This window comes from Mirounga angustirostris, unplaced genomic scaffold (genome assembly GCF_029215605.1).
Source record: "Mirounga angustirostris isolate CCGP_5_RB_7025 unplaced genomic scaffold, mMirAng1.0.hap1 SCAF_7, whole genome shotgun sequence".
NCBI classification, from domain to species: domain Eukaryota; kingdom Metazoa; phylum Chordata; class Mammalia; order Carnivora; family Phocidae; genus Mirounga; species Mirounga angustirostris.
In genome coordinates, this window is record NW_026991715.1 from 120,968,721 (window position 1) to 120,993,580 (window position 24,860).

The 24,860-nt window shown below is 41.1% G+C and overlaps 1 protein-coding gene across 10 annotated transcripts in view; it reads right to left on the minus strand.

The window, feature by feature from the left end:
* The window catches only part of GHR (growth hormone receptor), a 258,380-nt gene that overhangs the window by 186,345 nt on the left and 47,175 nt on the right, over window positions 1-24,860 (minus strand). For 2 of the 10 annotated variants that reach the window (XM_064596739.1, XM_064596740.1), the window contains exon 2: window positions 13,330-13,506. The exons of 6 other annotated variants lie outside the window; for them this stretch is intronic. The gene's annotated coding sequence lies outside the window, so the exon portion shown is untranslated. Of the gene's footprint in view, window positions 1-13,329; window positions 14,297-24,860 lie in introns of those variants that run through there. 2 more of the 10 variants (XM_064596738.1, XM_045904021.3) reach the window with 2 other exon arrangements.

The following is a 24,860-nucleotide window of genomic DNA, read 5'->3' on the forward strand; positions in this document are numbered from 1 at the left end:
ATCTTCTTCTGTGGATGGAACTGGAGGGTATTATGCTGAGCGAAATAAGTCAATCAGAGAAAGACATGTATCATATGACCTCACTGATATGAGGAATTCTTAATCTCAGGAAACAAACTGAGGGTTGCTGGAGTGGTGGGGGGTGGGAGGGATGGGGTGGCTGGGTGACAGACATTGGGGAGGGTATGTGCTATGGTGAGCGCTGTGAATGGTATATTCAAGAGTGTAAGACTATTGAATCACAGACCTGTACCTCTGAAACAAATAATACATTATATGTTAAAAAAAAAAAAAAAAGAAGAAGATAGCAGGAAGGGAAGAATGAAGGGGGGGAAATCAGAGGGGGAGACGAACCACGAGAGACTATGGACTCTGAGAAACAAACTGAGGGTTCTAGAGGGGAGGGGGGTGGGAGGATGGGTTAGCCTGGTGGTGGGTATTGAAGAAGGCACGTACTGCATGGAGCACTGGGTGTTATACACAAAGAATGAATCATGAAACACTACATCAAAAACTAATGATGTAATGTATGGTGATTAACATAATAAAAAAAAAACACCAAACTTTTGAAACCTAAAAAAAAAAAAATCTTTTTCTATTAACCTTGAAACTACAATCATTTTGACAACAGAGCTGATTTGATACCCTAGACAGCTGGTTATTAGACTGAGAGGTTCTCCTAATAAAAACCCCTAAGCTTCTGTTTCAGAGAAAGAAACACAGGGAATAAGAATTTTAATATACTTTAAAAAAGTCTTCAACAGTAACAACTGGCCCATTTGATAGCTAATTTGTACTAAATGTCAATAGATTAGTAACGCAATCTTGTATTTATCCAAGATTAGCAGTTTAGCTATAAAGACTGAGGTCAAAGAATACTGCTGTCATTTTTCAATGATTTTGCTTAATAATCAACTGCTAATGACTACATCCCTATTTCCTTATAAGGACCTAGGATCCTGAAAGTCTAGGGAAAAATCTGCTGCTACTACCCAGCTGAACTCAGGTCAGGGTGAAATTCCTAAAAGAGATCTAGGAGTCCAATAGTTTCTTATCTTAAGGAAAATAACTTTTCAGACTGACCAATGTTACCATGAAGTAGACATTGACATTTCACTGTGCAGGATACATAGTGTATAAAGTCTGGCTAGGAAGACTAAAAATGTATTTTTGTTAAGAATTAATAAATAGGCAACCTACAGTTCAATCTAGTGATGGATCAAAAATGTTTTGTTATGGAAAAGGAAGAGAACAAAGTTTATATGTTGGCAACTTTTTAAACCATTTGCTATTATGAAGTATGGTAAAATGAGTGAAATCAGACAAATCTCAGTTCAAATTCTGGCTTTGCCTTTGTTACTTCATTAATCTTGGGCATGTAAATTTACCTAAGACCCAGCTTTATCATCCAAAACATAGGAAAAAATATTCATTTCCTTGCTTCACAGATACCATCAATTATGAGATGGCCTATCTCACTTAGAAGTGGCTTTTGGGGGAAAAAATTACCACATTAAATATACTTATTATATAATGTATCCTGACTTAAGGAATACTAAACTGGATAAAATACGGCTTAGAAGATAGGAAACAGGACAAGATTGTCCAACTTACTGAGTGTGTCACATGGAACAAATAACAAAGAAAGTAAAGAACCCATATGTCTCCTGGCTCCAGAGCAAGTCCTCTGTAAACATTGATGATTTCTTGCTAGCATTAGTATTACAAAGAAGAAGCATCCATTGAGATTTTTACTCAGTATATTTCAGTTCAAAATAATGTGGACTTGGGGCACCTGGGTGGCTCAGTCCGTTAAGCGTCTGACTCCTGATTTCCGCTCTGGTCATGACTTCAGGGTCGTGGGATCGAGCCCCGCATCATCAGGCTCCACGCTCAGTGGCTAGTCTGCTTCTCTCCCTCTCCCTCTGTCCCTCCCCCTGCTCACGTGTGTGTTCTTAACCCATGCTCTCTTTCTGTCTAAAAATAAATAAATACATACATTTTTAAAAACAACAAAAAGACAAACAAAAGACAAAAACAAAATAACATGGGATTTTGGAGGTAAAACACATTGTCCAGAGATTGTTCCCTTCACTTTATGAATGATCTACACATATGGTATGATCAAGTGACTTATCAAAGCTGTCTAATAACTGCAGAATCAAAACTAGAACCCAGATCTCCTATTTGTCTGGTTAGATAATAAGTGCTTCCTATGGGCTAGGCACTATACTAATTGCTTTATGTATAAATTATTGAGTCACCACAGCAAGCCAGTGTGACAGTGTAATGGGTATTACCATCGCATTTTACAGGAGAAAAAGCTGAGACCCATGCAGGATAAGTGAATCTCATGAGGCACGCTCTTGGTCAGAGTACTGATACAAACCCAAGTCTACCTGATTCCAAAGCCTGGACTCTTTCTACTGAGATAATGCCTCCTGCTTGGCTTCTCACTTGCTCCTTCTTGGATTTTTTATTTTATTTTTTAAAATTAATTAATTATTATTTTTTCTGGTAGACGTCTTATCTTTTTAATAAAATGATTAACTCCACAAGTGCAAGGACAGTGTTACTGAATTCTTTTGACCAAAGGCAGATCCATTTTAGGACTGGATCCTGGGTAGATGCTCAAGAAATGTTTTCAGAGGGCATGAAAGAATTTTTTTAAATTATGACTTGTAGAAGCAAAAAACCCATAAACCCTGAAGCCCTTGAAACTCACAAACTATGGACAAAATTGCTCAAGTAATGACTTGCGTCTGGATGCCATCCCTTTTGAGGAAGTACTTCCTTGCTGTTTTAATCAGTCTTGATTCATCAGTCCAAGGATTGGGCTTGAACAGAAATTCTCTTCAGCCCCAAGAAGTAGAATTCCAGCATATTCTCCTCCTGGTCCTATGCCAGTCCTGCTTTCTTTAACAGTCAACAACTCCCAACACGCATGCTCAACAACCCTGAAGGCACGGCAAGCCTGGGAGGTGTGTAGGTGAAATCTGACCGTCCTTGAGAACAGGGAAACCGCTTCCAACTGGCACATGTGACCCCATTTCATGTTAGGCATTCAAAAACCCAGAGCAATTCTCAGCCGAAAGGGGCAGGGTTCGCTGATGCCTCTTTTCACGGTTAAGGAGAATAAAGCCCCGCTTGAGATAACGAGATATAGAATATAAGGTAAGAATTTCCTAAAAGACTCTTGGAAAGGTGATATGATTGAAGTCCTCGGCTTCCTAGTCCTGGCCTGGAGATGTCACACCCTTTAGAAGAACATTTTGCTCATACTGAAGACCAGGATAAGGTGGGTCATTTGAGGGATGTGAAGGCAATGTGAAGCCAGCTAACATGGGATCTTTACCTATACTCTTCTGCTTTTCCTCATTGAAACTGCCCTGCCCAGCAAGGTCTTTTCCCATTAAAAACCAGGCACAGAATCTGCTGAAATGGACGAGGGCCCAGAGGGAGGCACAATCCGGTTTTATTATTTCCCAGCTCAGATTAATAACATCATCTACCCTGGGCAATGTATATGAACCACTGCTTTTTTAGTTAGTCTAAGCTTTGCAGAATAACTCAAAAAGACAACCCCACAATCATTATAACTCGGTTTATACAAAAGACCATGATGCTTAACAGAATATGGGTCTCATACCAAAAAACCACGTAAAAGATGGGCAAACACATAATTCAGTTTTATGGTTTGTCTAATCAGTGCTGTGTATAAATTCAGTGGATACGTTTGGTGCATCCCTACTGCTTTCCTGAAGCTCCCTCTTTTATCTTCTCCCCTTTCCTTCTAAACACAGAGAGGCCTGCTATTCTGAGTCCTAATAAATTTTCTGTTGGAACACTTATAACAGTTTCTGATATCTTCCCCCAGATACCCATAGGGCTCTCTGTTTTATTTCCTTTAGTTCTACGAGCAAATGCCACCTTATTAGAGAGGAATTCCCTGATGATCCCATATAAAATACCAACTTCTTGGTCAATCAGCTCCACCTATCCTCTTACCCTATTTTGGTTTTCCCCGTAGCCCTCATCTCTATGTGACAAATCATATATTTGTTTATTGATGGTCTCCCTTCACTAAATGTAAACAATGACTTTGTTTTGTTCATTGTGTAATCTCTCGTGACTAGCTCATAACAAACAGGCTCTCAGTATTTGTTAAATGCGTTAACAGTCTTCAAACGGATTCTTCATTTCACCTCGTTGCCAAAAGGTGACAGTGTAGTCTACCATGTTTTAGGTAAAAATACCACATTTCTCCCAACCACCTCTCTCCTTAAAATCTAGAACAGACTGCATCTCCACCCCCCTACCCAAAGAAGCATTATTTTAAGTGAATCATGTGCTTATTCTACTAGCACATTTCCTATTTTGACATTGTACCTATTTTTGAATGAGATTATCCGTGAGGTCCAAAAGAGGTCAGAGGCATTTCCTCAAGTCTTTTGACAACATTTACACCACATTATAGGAGGAAGCTTTCCTTTGTTGTTTGGGCACAGGGAGATATTTGGAGCATGGCAGGAGAAAGCTTGGGTCCACCCCTGACCTTAGAGAATTCTGTTGCTGAGACCCTGGTAATCACAAACTCAAGTCAGACAGAGCCTGGGGCACCACGACAAGCAAGCAGCAAGAGTACACCTTGTAATCAAAACTTGAACATACCAGAACATGTTGTACCTTTCCTTTGGTGATGTTCTCATATTCCAGTTGAACACCATCTGAATCTGATAATTTTCCTGCTTACCCTTTGTCCTTTGTTTCAGGAGCTGACCACATGGAGAAAACATGAATACTACATATTCTCTATAAAATACTGTGTATTCCTCCGATTTGTGAAAGAAATTTAGATACAGGGATGGATATCCTGTGCCAATGTGATGCATTCATTCACATCACCTTAGTTTAGAAATACAATCTGCATGAAGATGATAATGCTGCATGGAGGTGGGAAGAGAGATCGTGAAAATATCTGGTCTGACTTAAGGACAAATCGATTTTAAACCATAATTCCTTTCAAGTTCCAAATTATTTATTTAGTAGACATAATTTATAAGTATGATAAGGCAAATTCATCGAAATCTTCCATCCCCAACTGGTTGATACTGTGCAATCATGTGTTATAAAGAGAAAACAAATATAAATTTGGGGATCCTGAAGCAAAGGGTACACTGATGGTATCTTTAATTTTTTGAATTTGAAAAACATTTTTAATTTTGTCTCTGGTTTCTCTTAATTCCTAAAACCTTGAAAATGGACTTAACAGTATATTTTTAACATTTTGCTCAATAGTAATTCTGTGCCTATATTGTTCTATACTAATTATTGAAAATTTCAGGGTAGTGTCTGAATCACTGAAGTTCATCATAATAAAATTATGTTGCAAACTATCCTCTGGACCTCAGCACCTCGTCCTATAAGTGGACGTGAACTCCGAGGTCCCTCTCTATTTTATGAACTTCTTAACCCCCACCGAGTTTTTGTATGAAATACCAATGGATAAGCAACACTCCTGTTTAGAAGTCTGGATAAACCCTTTAAGGGTGATATGGATGATCTGGATGACAACCCACCCTGCTAGACTGGTTAGTTTGATAGCAATTCACACAACACATGGAAAAGCTGCTACGAGGCTTAGCAAAATCACCCACTTGCCAAACATGGTCCTTACAGGATTTTTCTCTAAGCATTTTGTCACACAGCTTACAGATCTGCTTAGTGAAAACCTTTCTATCTTTAGGGCCTTTTTGTCACCCCCCCCCCCAAAACTTGTAGTTTACAAATCTCAACACATTTCTTAGCCTAGAGCTGTGGTTCTCAACCAGGAAGATCTTCTCCCCAAGGTGGCATTTGGCAATGTCAGGGACTTTTTTGGTTGTCACAAGTTGCAGGGGGCTGGGGGGGGGGCGGGGTTACTAGCAGCAATAGGCAGAGATAAGGGAGGCTGCTGAACATCCTACAGTGGGCAGGGCAGTCTCACAGTAAAGAATTATCTACCCCAAATGTCAACCGTGGCAAGGCTGAGAAAGCCAGGTCAAGAGACAGCCGCTTCAGACTGATGGTAGCCCAGCCACGTCTATGTGAAGGAAGTAAGAATGGAATTCCTGGGGCAATCCTTGTCTTCTCAAGTCTCATGGACAGTCTTCATATTCGTTTAGGGCTTAACGAGCATTTGCGGGAAGCTTAGATATCAACGAAGTGAGCGCAAAGTTAACTCGGTTGTAGGTAGAACTAAATTGTTTCTTGGATGCCCTTTCCTGGTCATGTTATAAAGTAAGTCGATGCTACCTCTTTTTAAAAAACATTATTGAACACTGTGATGTGACTGGACCTACCAGAGCAACGCTGGGTCTCATTTCAACTCAAATCCTTGCAACCAACCACTGGTTCACTGGAACCAGAACTGAGTTAACACTCTCTTCTCAGTACAGTCTCGGTGATGGGAGTGGAGCCTTTATGCAGAGCCTGACGCCTGTCAGATGCAAACAACTGTGACCATTTTTAATGATAGAGTATCGACTCTCTGGCCCGGCCCCAAGAGAAGGAGCCAGTTTAGAAAACGAACTCAAGTAACGGAGCACATGCCTTTTAAACGCCAACACTTCAAAATTGTTCTCTGTGTAAATTATTCTACAATGTGTCCCACACACCTGTGCTTTTTGCAACAGATGATACTAAATTTAATCTTTTCCTAATGGTTTTAAGACATCACGTTATGGATGTCAGTTGTAAGTGCTTCATGCAGAGAGACAGAGACAGTGGTTCAAGCAAAGTGTTTACTTCACTAAGGTTCTTGTGGCCCTAGTAGGCCAACTGGTAAGTAATGCTATTTTAAGCTCCTTGCCTTCACAAAGTCACCAGAGAAAGAGCATCAGCATTTTCTGTGGAAATAGGAAGAAATCCTGAAATGCACTCTCTCATTCCATGTCAGATGCCATGACTTCTCCAACAAAACTTGACTTGCAGAGACAGGCCAGTGAATGTTCAGTCTGTTTTTTTATGTGATTCTGATATTAACTAACACTTATCAATGCTGACTGTTAGCTACACTCTAAATGGCTAAGAGCATTTCATGCATTATTTAATTTCAACCTCGCAATAACCCTTAGGTAGCTCCAAGTATTTACCCATTTTACAGATACAGGAGGCTGAGACAGAGAAATACTGACTAATTTGCCTAAATGACAGAACCTCGATTTGAAACTGGGCAGTCTGAGCCCAGAGCAAACCACAACCCCAGGGGCTGCAAAATGATAGTTCGCACGCTAAATGTGGACCATAATATAAATATTATGTGAGTCGAATAAAACATAACGTTTAGGGCCATGTCTAAAGTTGGGCCATGTCTAAAGCTGGTGGGGTGCCTGGCTGGCTCAGTCAGTAGAGCATGAGACTCTTGGTCTAAGGGTTGTGAGTTCGAGCCACATGTTGGGGGTGGAGTTTACTTAAAAAAAAAAAAAATCTTAAAGTTGGGCAGCTCGTGCCTGGCCCAAAGGCTCAGCCAACGGGCAAACAAGGGTTTAGATATTCAGCCCGCACTTGACTTGCACAGCCATGGGGGTGTGCCATTTCCTAATTTGGAGGAAGGAGCCAGATTAGCTAGGAGCAACCCTGGCCGTCAACACTAATAAACTGGATTATTCACACAAAGCTCCACATTTGTGGCCTCTCAGGGAAGGGAAGGGGAAGGAAGGAGAAAGGAAAGGAAGGAGGGAGTTAGCACTAGCATTCTTCTGTGGCAGTCATTTCTCTAGAAGGGACACACGCCTGCCTGTGGGCCACTGGCTCATTGGACACCTTCATGTTACCTGCCAAGACGCTACAGGCTTTCCGAGTTTGTAACCTCTGCACTACATTACACCCTGGGCATTTTGTTTTACAATCTCCTCCCTTCTCCTTCTGAACCAGGGTCCAGTCACAGAGCTTCCCGTGTTCTAGCCCCCTCTGCTGCACAACACCGAAGTCCAGCTCTCCTGAGCTGGTGCACTCCCTCAGGTGACCAAGCAGGGTGGATTCTATTCTTCTCTGCAGGCTGAAATTCTTTTTTTTGTTTTTGTTTTTGTTTTTTTTAAGATTTTATTTTATTATTTATTTGAGAGAGAGAATGAGATAGAGAGCAGGAGAGGGAGGAGGGTCAGAGGGAGAAGCAGACTCCCCGCTGAGCAGGGAGCCTGATGCGGGACTCGATCCCGGGACTCCAGGATCATGACCTGAGCCGAAGGTAGTCGCTTAACTGACTGAGCCACCCAGGCGCCCTGAAATTCTTGTTTTTTAGGACACACTGTTTTCTTGAGGCTCTCTGCCTGACAGAAAACCAAAACCAAACACCCCCCCCCAAAAAAACACAGAAAGGACTTTGTTGTGGGGAGCCAGGTATGGGGCAAAGACTCAGGCATTTGATAACTGCTCCCCTTAGAGCACTTCCTCATCCTCATGAACCGGAAAACTACCCACGTGAGTGTTTACCTTTTGGAGGCATGACTATTTCTTCTCCTTACACCACAGCAGGTCTCACCCAGGCCTGGGGCATGTGGGCGGGCGATCAAAAAAAGCCACAGGGAATGGCGACTGGAAGATGAAAGCTAACTGCTGACTCAGCAGGAGTCACCTGGAGGGTGCCAGATAGTTGCCCGTCCAGCTAGCGCTCCAGTATATGCTACATTTGTCTCTGCAAGCTGATGCCATCCAGCAGCTCCCAGTGGCCTCCCCATGCCCTCACCAAAGGGATTGCTGGCCAGTCTACACAGACACCTGTTGCTAATACACAGCTAGAAGACTTGTAACGTCATCACACCTCCCCCCGTTTGGCTGAGGACATCAAGGAGTCGCCACTCCTCGTTGGCATGTGCCTTGTTCTAGCATGGAAGCCAGAAGGAATTAATTCTATCTGTTGGATCTCTGTCCTGTACCAGGGGATTAGAGAGGGGCAATAACCTTTATTCTATCAAATTAATTTGAAACGAGGAAAAGCAAGATCCAGGAGAGTTTAGACCAGAAATGTTTAATTGTTCCATGTATCAGAATGACCTTTTTTTATTATTAACATATAATGTATTATTTGTTTCAGGGGTACAGGTCTGTGATTCATCAGTCTTACACAATTCACAGTGCTCACCATAGCACATACCCTCCCCAGTGTCTATCACCCAGCCACCCCATCCCACCCCCTACCACTCCAGCAACCCTCAGTTTGTTTCCTGAGATTAAGAGTCTCTTATGTTTGTCTCCCTCTCTGGTTTCTTGTTGTTTCATTTTTCCCTCCCTTCCCCTATGATCTTCTGCCTTGTTTCTCAAATTCCTCATATCAGTGAGATCATCTGATACATGTCTTTCTCTGACTGACTTATTTCGCTTAGCATAATACCCTCTAGTTCCATCCACGTCGTTGCAAATGGCAAGATTTCATTTTTGATGGCTGCATAATATTCCATTGTCTGTGTGTGTGTCTCTCTGTGTGTGTGTGTGTCTGTGTGCATACCACATCTTCTTTATCCATTCATCTGGTGATGGACATCTAGGCTCTTACCACAGTTTGGCTATTGTGGACATTGCTGATATAAACATTGGGGTGCATGTACCTCTTCAGATCACTACATTTGTACCTTTGGGGTAAATACCCAGTAGTGCAATTGCTGGGTCGTAGGGTAGCTCTATTTTCAACTTTTTGAGGAACCTCCATACTGTTTTCCAGTCAGAATGACCTCTTGAAAAGATTGTAAACTGCCTATTTAATAACCTTTCTCCTCCACTGCTGTACCTACAGAACGTATTTTTATGGGAGTGGCAAAAAGTGCCCAGCTTAAAACAAAATGAAACAAAACACACTGCACATTTTCAGGTTCCCTTGCAGGAAAGGATGGCCCTATCATGCTAACTAATGAGATGTAAGTTGAAATCACCAAGTAGGACATCTAGGAAGAACAGATGTGGCCAGCTTGTCTGTTCATTACCTTTTGTCCCTTATCCTTCACCTTCTTCTTGACTGGAAACATGGTACTCAGATCTCCGACAGCCATTTCATGAGTGTGAGGAAGAGGGCAACACAGTAAGGATTATGGAACAGAAAGCAAGAAGAAGAAGAAGCTCATGGCATTTGCTGATAGAGACTATAATTCTAGAGCATGGGAACCTTGCAATTTACTTCGTTTTTCTGAGTGTCCGTTTCCTAAAGCATATTACCTCCCTTGCAGGGTTTTTTATGGGTGTTTAAATGAGACAGTATGTGTCAAATTGCCTCAATCAACAAATCACCCCTTTTTCCCTTCTGATTAGATCTCCAGACTCAAGGGAAAGTTAAGCCAGACTGACTTACTACCACCTGACGCTTTCAAAGTCGGCCTCTGTATGAAGTGTTTTTTTTTGGCATAGATACTACTGAGTAAACAAGGCCCTCAGCAAGTGAAAGAGATTCTCTTCAAGGTGAACTGTAGGAACCCAAGGTAAGTAGCAGACTGGGCCTTGCCATGCTGGAGCAGAGAAAATGTATGGCCCTTGCTCAGTACAGGACCTAAGAATTTCTGAAAGAAAGCAACCATCACGAAGTATCCCGAATCCCCTTACAGCCCACAACATTCATCCCTCAAGGAAGTAATGGCAAAATGAAAAGGTAAAAAGGGAAAGAAAACCACTGTATGACCTCCGGCCTGGAGACCTTCATACAGAGAGAAGGCCTGTCATTCCTTCCCCCAATTACAAGCATATACATTATTTTCATACCGAAGTGCAGGTAAGGCACCTGTGAACAAGCGACTTTTCTGGTGTTTTCCACTTTTTAAGAAAATTACAGAATTCTACAATTTCTTTTTTCTAGCCAGCGCTTCTTTGGTGCTATATAAATCTGATAACTTCTTTCTCTTTCAAACAGCCATAAGCAAACTTTTACTGTACACGGCTTTGTGATCCATAGGGTCTCTGTTGCAACTACTCATCTCTGCCATTCGGTGAGACGGCAACACTGGCAAGACGTGAGGAGTGGATGTGGCTCCGTTTCACTTAAGTCCCGTTTACAAAAGCAGGTGGCCTACAGCTTGGCAGTTGCTGTTTTCAAGGACATTGAAACCATGCAAAACTAAACAAGAAACGTTCAGTAATGGGTAAGACTCTCACCAACAATCATCACCATGAAACCAACCAGAGAGCTTGAAGTAAAGACCAACAGAGAGAGAGGAATGAAACGGGAGAGGCTAGCATTCCGACAACATTGGGAACAGTGCCAATCATGCAAAGCCAGAGTCCATGGTGTCAGCCCCCCCTTTATCCTGAGTTCACAGTCTCCCTCCTCCATGTCCCCAAAGCCAGCCCTGACCCACGCCTCACACCAGCGACTACACCTTACCCTCCAGTGTCTATCAGGATGCGTTTTGTCATTTTCTCGAGAAAGTAATTTAACACCACTTTCAGAGACGATTACCAACTTATAGAGAAAAACATATCAAAAAGATACTGTAGGGAAACAATCAGCAAAATTTGAGACGGGAGCAAACTCTCCAAACAACTCAGTTTCTTCAACAAATAAATTGCAGATAGAAAGAGGCAGAGAGGGGCGCCTGGGTGGCTCAGTTGGTTAAGCGACTGCCTTCGGCTCAGGTCATGATCCTGGAGTCCCAGGATCGAGTCCCGCATCGGGCTCCCTGCTCGGCGGGGAGTCTGCTTCTCCCTCTGACCCTCCCCCCTCTCATGTGCTCTCTCTCTTTCATTCTCTCTGTCTCAAATAAATAAATAAAATCTTTAAAAAAAAAAAAAAAAGAAAGAGGCAGAGAGAGAGAGATTTGGAACCTACAGATTAAAAGGGACTTCAAGATTTATAACCAATTGTAGCATGTGGAAATTATTTGGAGCCTGATTCAAACTACGAAAAACAAATTATGACATTTGAGACAACTGTAATTTGAACACTATATGTATTTTCAAGGATTTAAAAATGCTTATCTCGTGCTAAGCAAGGTGATGGCTATGTTCGTTAACTAGATGGGGGAACCCCTTCACCGGGCACGTGTATAGCAAATCCCCACAATGTACACTTTAAATATCTTACAATTTTATGTATCAATGATACCTCAACAAAGCTGGGGAAAAAGAGGGAAACGTGCTCATCTTTTAGAGATTTATACTGAAATACTAATGCATAAAATGAAATGATATCTGGAATTTGCTTCCACAGAATGCAGGGGGGGGGACTTGGGGGGGGCAGAGATGAAATGAAATTGGCCATGAGTTTACAATGACAGAAGCTGGCTAATAGATATTTGAGGATTCATTATGCTATTCTGCCTACTCTTATAAACCTTGAAAATTTTAGATAAGAGCTTTACAAAAGTTTGAAGGAAAGACCCATTAGGGCTTAAAATTAGACTTCCGTCAAGGAGGAGATTCTGGATTTATTGGTATTTCACCTGTGCGTATGTGTATAGTTTTTTTCTCTCAGTGGGGATTTTAAAGCTTAGAGGAAGAGTTTAAAGGGAATGCAAGCATGGGAGTAAATTGTTCTTGTTCCTGAAAGATAAGCCTTGGAGATGCTGGGATAACCTGCAACTTAATTTCTTAATGAATGAATTTCTTAATGAATGAATTTCTTGAGCGGCACTGAAGTACTCTCACAGCAATGAAACATAACCCTCTGCCACCCCTTGGCCAATACTTCAACGTGCTGCTGACCAGCTCCGGGTAGGAAGTATGAGAAGGAAGAAAATCATAACCAGAGGTCTCAGGATTGGAGGATGAAAAGGAAATACTGAGTGGAGGGGATTATGGGACATCAGCACATGTGCCAGAGTGAAAGGTCATGTGGGGTCTTGCTCAAAGTGCCGTCCCAAGAGACCTAGGTTTCGATCCCAGCCCCACAACCAGTTGGCTGAGCAATCTTAGATGATCACTCAACCACTGTGGTTCTTGACTGTTTTATTTGTAAACTGAAGAACATGAATTAAAATTCCTAGGAAGACCCATAATCTAAGAGAGAAAAAAAAAAAAAACCTGAGGATTTTGCTCTTGAAAGCCAGCCTGAAAACACTAGGCCCCACACATTTACTTAGTTTTAGTCCAGTGAGAGCTGCTTTGAAATGTTACCACTGAGCCACAGAGCCCTGGCTTTTGGACAAAGAAACAAGGCAAAATTAGTGAAGTTACAAAGAGACCATGCTGGAACGTGAGAATTAATATGCCCTACACTGGTATCAATGCTTCAACTAAGGCGAGAAATTATGGATGAAAATGACTGAGAATAAATGAGTTTTCTGGGTATTCAACCACCTATGGGTGCCAACTGTCCTGAAGGCAATCTGTCTTTCAACAACTGCAACTGATATTCTGTTGGACAAGACATACCTGACACTTAGAACTTCACAGGCCAAATAATACTGGATCAACTTCCAGAAACTAGGTCCCACAACACAGCACATGGATTTCCACTTGACACCTCAAGATCAGGCCCAGTTCCAGATCTGCATCTCGATGTGATGCATCCATCATATCCGGCCTTAAACTCTCAGCATGCCATCAGCTCTGCAATAAGATTTTAAGAAAATAACCGGTCCAATTGGTTAAATGACCTTCAAAGAGAGAAAAAGTCATTGGAAATGCTGAAGAAGCTGGGCACACTGAATTAATTCACAATACTTTTGACCTTAACTTGCAGGAACTGTTCACTAATCAAGAAGAACGAATTCTCTCTACTCAGAGTGCCTAATTATTCTTGTGCTTACGCTTCCCCTTCTGACATAAAGTACCCCTTCACAAAGCAGGGAGGTTTCTGACTGCGTTGCCTCAACTGGTCTTGACAAGAGAAGAGATGAATCACAGGAAGAGCTTGGCACCATCTCAACTTGTACTAACTCTTTACCAAGGGCTAAATCATAGCTGGCCAGATACTGGGAGCTCTTCCTTTCTTCCTTTATTTATTTAATAAGAATAGGGGCATTCACCAAGGATCAGTCCTACTTGACATAATTAGTAGAATCATTGATGAATTAGCAGACAGACTGTTGTCAAGAGTGGATCTATGCATACAGTGAAGGCAAGCACGGACAGGATTGACTTGATCTTCAGGCAAGCTTCCTGATGGCCCCCAAACTAATCTGTAGCAAGAAATGGAATCACCAACATAATCTCCTATATAATGAAGACAGAGAGAGCTAAATATCTCTGAGCTTCACCTCCTGAGCATCACCTCCATTAGAATACTACAAGCCAAGGTTTTCATGTTTCCTCTACTGCAAATGTTTCTCCTTGTAATTTGAAGATATGCACACAAGCTTCAGTTATCTATGTGAACAACTCTCTACTCTCTAATGCATCCCAAATGAACCTACTGCTCCATATGTCTGGGTTCGGCTAATTTTGAAGCCTGTGCATTTTTTTTTTCTGATCTCATCATAATAGGGCAGTGACAAAAAGCTGTCCAGAAGAAAAATAAGAGATGATAAATGGGAGGTGGGGCAGGGGGGCTGTGTGTGTTTAATACATACAGGATGAATAGCATACATAAGGAACACATGCAAATAAACAGTAATCGATATTAACAATCTACTAGGCTGGCAAGCAACAGGTGAGATGATTGTAACCTTGGTGGAAAAATTAGCTGATAAATAGTTCGTAAGTCTCTGAGGGGAGGGGCAGGGAAGAAAATTCATATTTACTCTGTAGTCACACCATGTCACTCTCAAAGGAGCTGACTGCTGTATTCTTTTTCTGTGCGTATATCTCCTAGTACATGCAGGGTGCCTGGAAGTACTTAGTACACAGTCTGTAAGTACTTAGTAGACAGATGGAGTGTCCTGAATGTGACATGGGCATACTTTCCTTCTACCCATTATTTTCTCTTCTCTTTTTTGCTTGCCTATAAAAGTAACAAGTACCTTCAAGCAGTATCTTCACCTTATAAATGTAATCTATCTTCCTCCTCAAATAAATAAAAAAGTATTGGGAGGATAATAAATAAGGAATTGGGAGATGTGTCATTTAGCTCCATACCCGTGAAACAATAAAACGTAGATGCCGGCAGAGTGCCTCAGTGAGATAGCAGAGATTCAGAAACACCAAGACATGGAAGCTTTCATCACTTATCCAAAGGGGATGCTAAGTCAGAAACTTCCTTTCCAACCATTTATAAGTTTCGCTCTGATGGCCGAGCACTACAAAAGAATCAATGTATTTTTATAGCACAAGTGAATACCTTCATGTGGTTCATTCATCCATAAAAGACAACGATCAGAAATAAAAACCCAATGTTTCAAGAAGACTCTCTATTAGACTTTTAAATTCTGGCTGAGGATGTCACCCACCTGTCTAAGGATCAGTTTGCAATACATAAGTTGTATCTAAGGCAGTATGTTTTCTCTCTTATCCTCCCATTCCTGCTAGGCTATGCTTGAAGGTAGACAGGACTGTCTGACTTCCTCACAGCAAATTTACAGAAGGCAGAGTGCTGAATGAACACTTAGATTTCTAGGACTCATCTCCTGGATACTGCCAGTTTCAGATATAGCCATCCATGCTGGGTGGTGCCTAAGGAGTTTTAGACAGAAGACGACATATGGCTCTCTTTCCCCCCTAACAAAGTCTTGAATAATCAGAGTCAGTTTCTCAATATTAGAAGTTTAAATAGGGCTCCATAACATCTTGAACTATGTTACTAGTACCCAGAAATGAAGATAATGGGGGGGGAGCAAGAACTTATGTATGACCTCTGCCTTGCCCCTAAAAATGACCATCCCACCACTTCCAATCAGCCAGGAAATGGTTGCTAATCGTTCCAACAGGAAGAGACGTGTTATGTCAGCCAGAGAGCCTCAAGGTCCAGTCTTGGTGATGATGTTCCCTTTAGTGCCTGTTGTTCCTTCTGAGTTCCTAAAATTGTTCAGAAATAGGGCTTATGGAGAGTTTGGTCATGAGAAGCAGAATAAAGTATACACTGCCCTATGGGACTTCTCGAGCATTTCCTGGGCATTGATTTAGAGCACCCATTCTCTGCTGCAGAGAACAATATTCCCAAGAAACTTTAAGATTCACTTTCTGTCCTCCAAGTGCTCAGTGTCAGTCTCTAAAAAGGCTTCCCGGCGTTGATTATGTAAAACCATGTTAGCTGACTTCTAGATAGCTAGACCAACAAAACCATAATGGAGGGTCCACAGCATGACCACAATGTAGGCAAGATTAGGAAAATGTATCCACCTGGCTGTAGCTTACCAATATTATCATAGTCTAATCTTGGCAAATGAAAGCTGGAAAAAATAGTTCAAGCCTAATACATGTATAAAATGTATATAAAATTAGTAATTGGGTCTATGGACACAGAAGCAGTACTTCTAGAAATATTTCTTTTGCTCTAAATTTATAAGCATTAACAGACCCTAATAGTTTCTGCTATCACTGTATATGATCCCACCAATAAAAAATAGACAATGCATGATCCTTATGTGTTAGATTCCTCCATAAAAATCATTTCTAACTGGAGACCATGGTCCTCTCAGAAAGTCATATACACAGGTCTAAAGCTATGTATCTTGCATGCCCATGTAACTACAAAAAATCTTTTTTAGGCATACAACCCTCCGTAGACAGGCAGTTTTTTTTTTTTAAACAACTTAATAACTTGATAAAATTTTTATAGTATGCAAAGAATATTTCCCCTGATAGGATATACTGAATTCCTTCTCCATTCTTAAGAAAAGCTGGCTTTCTTCTAAGCAACAGCTTTCGTTGAACACAGTGAGTACTCCATCTCCCCGCCTCCACTGACATACTTGGCACCAAAACCTGTTTTCTGCCTACAAAAATCCCTAAAACTAGAAAACGCCCAGTCACTCATGGGGAGAGGTGGGCACGAGCCCTTTGAAAACACCAACTCCATTTTATCTTAAATGTACCGAATAATGGCGTTTCTACACAATAATAAGACTTTTTCCTGACAGCGTGGATTCTGACTTCCCATTACACATTTCATTACTTTATTTGTGGTGATCTAAACTGCTTCTGACATTCTTTGATGCCTCCGCCCTTTACATACTTGCAGGCTTATCTGTGTTTTAAGTCAATTTTTGCCCATTGTTTGCCAAATTCCCATTTAACTCTCAAAAGCTTTACCCAGGCAACACAATTTTTGGTTCCCTTATCTTGAATTCAAATGCACATAAAATATGCCATTTCAGGATGGCCCATTTGAAAAAGCTCTCTCTTAGGAGTACCTTTAAGCTGTGGTACCAAAGTGGGCTCCATAAAATAATACTTAAACATTCTAAATATAGTTCTCCAAAGATTTTTTTTTTCCAAATCAGCAGCAAAAAGAAAATCTGGATTATAACCAACATTTGCAAGTGTGAGTTTGTAATTTAGCATTAATTATGTTTAAAATCACTCTTTCCTCTACATATAATCTAAACCTTAAGCCAAGTAGAACCACAGCCTTCTCCACCTCCCTGGCTCACCTCAACTACTTCTGCCTACAGCAGAAAAACTCAAGATGCCTTCCCATTTTCAAACCAACAATGAGAACAGACTCCAATTTTTAGCTACACATATCAGAGACCCTGCTTCATCAATCAATTTCTATATGGCTTTCATCTAAATCATAAGTAGTCCTTTCCCCATATTTCACTTTACTGCTTACTTATTTCCACTCTACTTCACTTTTCTCTATCCTAATCCTCACCTTCCTCACCATTGGCCACTCATTGTTTTCCCCACCACTATCCACTATCTGGATTTGCTAGTCTTATAAACTCAATTGGCCTTTTGCCTAATCATTAGGGTCACTAGGGTCACCATTTAATAGTTTGAAAATCTTCACAGGGACCATACAAATGCAGACAAAAAGGGATCCCTTTTGCAGCTCTGACTTCAAGTTGTTTACAGAAACAGAGTGCAAGGAAAAGCTGGAATTGCTGAACATGATGTAAACAAGAGGGGGGAGTAGAGGAGAAAAAGAGGTCTGTGATTTTTCTTTGACTCCAGCTAGGCGTCCCTCTTCCACAAACTCCTAGTCTACTTGCTGTTCAAGATCCCCATAACCAGTCATATCTAAAACTTCCTAATCTTTTGCCCTGAAAATGCCACATGCATTCCTGTCTTCATGCCTTGGTGTGACCCACACCTGCTGTCAGGAATGCCCTCTCCCTCTGCCTGCTTAGGGACCTCCCACCCACATGTCCTGCCTCAGCTCCAGCCCACCCCTTGGACAGCAGTCCCTCATCCACACCTCCTGTGTAGGGAATTCTCTGTATTCATTTAGCACTTTCCATATTCTGCCTCGTAGAACGTATATAAAAAGGTCTATCTGTTCTGGGAAAACAGCAAACAAGTAGAGATCTAGGACTTGTATAAACATTTCATATTCTCAAAAGAACTCTGTAACATGGTATTAGGATCTCTAGTTTAGAGAAAATGGAGCCTCAGAACATCCAAGTGATGAGCCCAGGGCCAAACCTGCCTCCGAAACCTGTGTCTGTTCCCTTTTGCTAATTGCCTCTACTGCTAGCGAAAGAAAATGCTTTAAAAAGCAGACCTGTGTCTTACACCGCTCCTCAGCTTGCAGTCTGTGAGCACTTAATGAATATTCATGGCCGCTTACAATCAAAGGAGATCGCATTTCCCGAGTGTACCACTCTAGAGGAAGAGAGCCAAGAGGCAGAAGAAAGCAAGTGTGGGATTAAAGTTTCCGCAGATAATCCACCAAGTGAATGATCCTCGGGCATGATAATCCAGTGTTGGCTACATATCCAATTCCAAGAGGTCTCCTGCTTCATTTCACTGGATGAACCGTGGACGCTGATGTCAGAGCATAAACACCAGCGTTTACTTCCATGGCCATTTCTGCTCATCCAGTGAACTTGCAGGGCCTGGAATTAATCCTCGGTGGATGTTGGAAATATTATGACAACAGCCGGTGCTGTCATTTGCAATGTCCAAAATGGAACTTCCATTTTTTATTCCCCAAGGGAGATTTATGTGTTTCTTTTCAAGTACCAGGCTTACTTCAAAATCAAAATATCCACTTTCTCCTCAACAGTTGGATTTTTCTTATTATTTAAAAACAAAGAATGGCTTTCTAACATCATACTGGCCCCTGTGTTATATAGGCTGTGATATATTCATGTTTTACACCCAGAGTAATGTTTCTGAGAAACATGTTTTTGATTGTGATTTTTGAATCTGTGCAAGTAAAAGGTGTGATACCATGGATACCATAGTGCTTTCCAGAGGGATGGAGAGCAGTTTTTATGAAAAAAAAAAAAAGAAAAATGACTCAGTTTTTTGTTTGTTTTTCTTTCTGAAAATCAGTCATGGAAACTTCAGTCGAGAAAGACCAGGCAGGGCATCGGGGGCCAGGCTAAGGCTGAAACTCTGTTTACTGGGGCAGCTACATCTGTGGAGCATGCGTCTCCTGACCACATCTTTTATTTTGCATTAACAGCCTGGGCACAGCAAAGTGGCATATGCCAATGAAGGCCATCACAGCTGTCACAAATGCAAATATAATCAGGTGAATTTGACAGCATAGCCCTGCCAAGATAATTCAGATTTCTAGGCCAGGGTTATAATCGGTTTGTGCAATTTTGAAATATGAGTGAGATCCTTCTACGCCTTGGTACACACTATTCATAATATAATTCATGTGGTGATCTCGTAACTGAGAGTAAATGTGGCCTTAGGCAGCACACAACCTAATCTTTCTGGAAGAAATAAGGTAGAAGCCACGGGAGACCATATAAACCATTCCAGTGTTTCAATAAGCAAGTGCTGGGTCCCTGGGAACATTTCAGTAATCAAAACTTATCCACACCATTCCACAAGCTCAGAAGTTCATTCTGTGTTTCTTCTTCCAAGTTCTACTGGTCAGCTGCAAGTACTTGCCCAATTTTTGTGCTTTTCCATGTGGGAATATCTCTTACCAAAATGTTCTTGCTATATTTTTCTTTAGAATCTACTTTAATTGTTAGTTTTTTGGGGTGGTTTTTTTTGTCTTCCCTTCTTTAGAGAAAAAAAAAAAAGGGAGGGTGTTTAAATGAGATTTAGAGTTCAAAACTAAATAGAAGGGCAGTTTGTTTAGCTGGGCATACCCAATGCTGGTTCTCACATGTTTATTTTATGGCTTTGTCCTACTTTAAAAATCTTATTTAAAAGATGAATGGCCATGACTTCAGAATTTGGAGAGAAAAGCAAAATGCCTAAACTCAGACATCCGAATGAAACTCCAGTGATAATTCATATCAATGTACAATGATCTCCAAAGCAACTCACTACACCATAGAACAAATGAAAGAGGGCCAAATGATGAGCCTTATCTATGCTTCTGTACGATAACTCAAATTATTCTGTAGTTGTTGCTGCATGGCTAAAAATATGCTGCTCAATAAAAATGGCAATCAATGCATAAAACAAGGGTGTGTGTTTAAGCAGTGCCTGATCTTGATACTTAGAAATTATGAAGCTCAAGACATTATAGTCACTCATAATTTATGTTTCTAATAGAAAAAAAATAAATTCTTTATTTCAATCCCATATTCTACTTCTGTTTTTACCTAATTATCATCTTATATGATAATAATTAGACATTGCCAAGAAAGTGAAAGAGTCCATGATTAGGCTGAGAAGATTGAGCAGGCAGGAGGGAATGGGTAGGGAAGGAAGTGAGGAGCAGAGAGGGCAGATGGTAAACAGTGGAAGGAACAGGCAGTAGGCAGAACCCTAGAGTCCATTGCGGGGAACATGGGGTAATTAAGCATGTGGAATCTGGTGTTGGATAGACTCAAGCTCTACAATGTAGTAACTGGATGAACTTGGGCAAGTCTCTTCACCTTGGGGATAACAATGTAATCCCCTTCACAGAGTTATTACGAGGATTAATTGAAATAAGCCGTGCAAATGTTTAGTACACGGTAAACACTGCCTAAATGTTAGCTGTGCTGATGAAGATGATGCGGGCTACTTCCGGTCAGGTATGTATGTGCTCAGCTCAATGGCGAGGCCCTAAATGGGCAACTTACCATTACTCTCCACCAGAAACTTACATTAGGAAGAGAAAACTTGTAGACAAAAGAATCTCTATTATGTAAAAAGAGAAGTAGTTGGTGGGTCTTCAATATTAACACATGCACAGAAAAACTCAGAACAATCATACACTGAAACTCTGCCAAGTGAAAAGAACCGAGAAGTTAAAATAGCAGGTGAAATGTGAAGGAGGGGTTGCATTATAGTCAGCAAAAAGGGATACAGCCGTTGTATACATAGTAGTTAAAAGGGTGGGCTTTAGAACTGCATGGACCTGGGGCGCCTGGGTGGCTCAGATGGTTAGGCGTCTGCCTTCGGCTCAGGTCATGATCCCAGCGTCCTGGGATCCAACCCTGCATCGGGCTCCCTGCTCAGCGGGAAGCCTGCTTCTCCCTCTGCCTCTCTCTCTCTCTCTCTCTCTCTGTCTCTCATGAGTAAATAAGTAAAATCTTAAAAAAAAAAAAAAAAAAAAAAAAGAACTGCATGGACCTGGCTCCCGCTAAGCCATTTACTAAGTAGGTGACTCTGAACATGTTACTTGTTTCCTGGGCCTCTGTTTATGCATCTATAAAAGGAGAATATAAATCCCTACCTTATGAGATTGCTATGTGGATTCAATGAGGAAATATATAAATTTAGCACACTGTTATGATAAATGTGATGTCATTATTACTTTATTAGAGTTTAGTACTATAGTTAGAGTTCATCACAGATTTAGAGAACACTTTATATGAGAAAACGAAATACAACTAGGCTAAGCTTAAAGACAAGAAGACAGGAGCCAGAATGTCAGGCACAGCGAGTAGACAGGGTATGCATGCCGTGGTGGGCAGTGGCAGGCAGAAGGGTATGCACATTCAGAGCTGTATCAAGAAAAATAAACAGTTGTTCTCATTCTCTGAGATGGCCAAGATAAGCCAGAAAGAGTTTTAAGTTAACTGTTGGCAGGGAAGTTTCATGATACGCAAATGTTCAGAGCCATGACAAAGATCCTCAACAGGATGAGGTTCCTTTGGAGGGTTTTTTAAAAAATAGAGGCAGTTAACGTTACTAGTATTTTAAATACAATTCTGCCTACAGGCTGAGAGATGGAATAAATAACTCTCTCAGTAGGGTCTTCTACTCTAGAGGACAAATGGCATTTGTCTCCTGGTTGAAATGTACTTTTAGTAGGTGTCCTGGAAGAAAGAGGGACAGATACAGCCCACTATCAGGAGAAACCACCTCTAAGAATCTGGCATTATGGCGGGTCACCTGGGTTTGATTTGTAGCCATTCTGTAATCTGGTCCACAATGGCCGTTTTTATGGGTATTGTATTTCCTGACCTCTATTCATTTTTTTTTTTTTTTAAGATTTTATTTATTTGACAGAGAGAGACACAGCGAGAGAGGGAACACAAGCAGGGGGAGCGGGAGAGGAAGAAGCAGGCTTCCCACGGAGCAGGGAGCCCGATGTGGGGCTCGATCCCAGGACCCTGGGATCATGACCTGAGCCAAAGGCAGACGCTTAATGACTGAGCCACCCAGGCGCCCACCTCTATTCATTTTAATCCTATCGATGAACAGTACTGTAGTATAATCTTTAGTAAATTTGGAAACTGAGGCACAAGGAAGTTAAATTAGTGTCCAAAATACCCATGGAAGATAGAGCTTTTGTTCAGCCTAAATCTATTTGCCAAAGCTTCAGTTAAAAATAGCAGTGAATTGGGGCACCTGGGTGGCTCAGTCGTTAAGCGTCTGCCTTCGGCTCAGGTCATGATCCCAGGGTCCTGGGATCGAGCCCCACATCGGGCTCCCTGCTCCGCGGGAAGCCTGCTTCTTCCTCTCCCGCTCCCCCTGCTTGTGTTCCCTCTCTCGCTGTGTCTCTCTCTGTCAAATAAATAAAATCTTAAAAAAAAGAGAGAAACATATAAAAAAAAAAGAAAAAATGAACCCTGAAATATGGAGCCTATTAAGGATATCATTATGTAGAAGACTGTTATTTGCAAATTCGTAAAGGGATGATTTGGAAACTATCTTCTGAATTAAAAATAAAAAACTATTAAATTATGATAACCAGAAATTTTTACAAACCATGCAGAGAAATAAGAGGGAAATTTTGAACAATCTCACAGCTTTAAATATTTATTTAAATAGCATCATTTGAATTCAAACAAATGAGACTTTTGAAGGATAAAGTTAGAGGCTTACATTCTTTCACTCATGACTACCACTCATTCATTCAATTGGCACTGATTAAGCTTAGAGCCCTGTTTCAAAATATTATTAAGGGTTCAAAAGGAATAAAAGACATGGTCTTTGATCTCACAGAGTTTATACCTCAGATAGGAGACAATGTTTCATTCAGTTTCTGCTAGATAATTCAAAATCTAGAGTTATATATGAATAGTGTTGCATGTGCTGTAGGAATATAACCAATTTTTAGAAAAGAAATAGAGCAGGGAAGTTTTCATTTCTTTTATATGTCTTACCTACATGTTTTATCTAATTTCTATGTATTCTAAGGAATACCAGTATTGAATTAGGAAAAGAGCTAATAGTAAGAATACATGTAGGAATGAGCTATATAAGTATGATTGGGTAAGATTGATTCATTGTAAGTAATCATTAAGACTAACGAAGTGAGATGAATGCAAATGAAAAGTGTCAGACAAAGCATCCTTATGCAGCAAAGATCTTAAGTAAGGAGAATAATCATTAGAATGCAAAGAAGTTCATTGTGAAATGTTTCAAAGTACACTTGTCCTCTCTTCTCCCACCTCCAACTGCTTAAGGCAAAGCGGCAATGCCCCAGAGAGGAACACAATCGGGTCAGTGAATCAAGGCTGCTATTCAAATACCTAGAGGAACCATCTTTATTAGAATACAGGAATGCACAAGTTAACTCCTTTGTGATGGGTCATCAGTCTCTTCCATCCATCTCCATAAAAATAAATTTAATGTGGCTTACTTCTGCTGTCTTCAAGCTAATTCCCAAATTATAGTAGCTCAGTTTCTTTTTTTTTTTTTTTAAGATTTTATTTATTTATTTTTCAGAGAGAGAGCACAAGCAGAGGGAGCAGCAGGGGCAGAGGGAGAGGGAGAGTGAGAAGCAGGTTCCCTGCTGAGCACGGAGCCTGATGTAGGACTCAATCCCAGGACCCTGGGATCATGACCTGGGCTGAAGGCAGAGCCTGAACCAACTGAGCCACCCACCCAGGCGTCCCAAGTAGTTCAGTTTCTAACCAACTAAACTGAATCTGAAATTGTCATGTATTCTTTCTTTTTTTTTTAATTTGAGAGAGAGAGAGAGAGAGAGACCACGAGCAGAAGAAGGAGGGGCAGAGGGAGAGGCAGAGAGAATCTCGAGGGGACTCTGCACTGAACACAGAGCCCAAGGCGAGGCTTGATCTCATGACCCTGAGATCAGGACCGGAGCCAAAGCCAAGAGTTGGACGCTTAACTGACTGAGCCACCCAGATGCACCTGAAATTGTCATGTATTCTTATAGCAATAATTTTGTTTATAACCATTAAGCATACCAATGTATCTTAAATACTACCCTGAGAGAGGAAATTTAAACAGTTGTGTTAGTAAAGTAGTAAAGAAGTAAAGGCAATAAATAGAATAGGTAATATAAAAGATGCAGAGACAGATGGGCTACAAGGTCCTGAAACAGACAAAGTGAGCTGGGATAAACGCTGCTGGTAAAAGGGACTGGTGTGGGAAGGGAATAACGCTTCTCTGAATTCTCACTCACAGAAAGAGAGGAAGGCTAATGATCCAGAGAGGTTTTGTATTGGACAAGACACCCCATCACATACCATGGCCTAAATCAGTGGGGTTTTTTTGTTTTGTTTTGTTTTTTTAAGTTTTATTTAAGTAATCTCTAT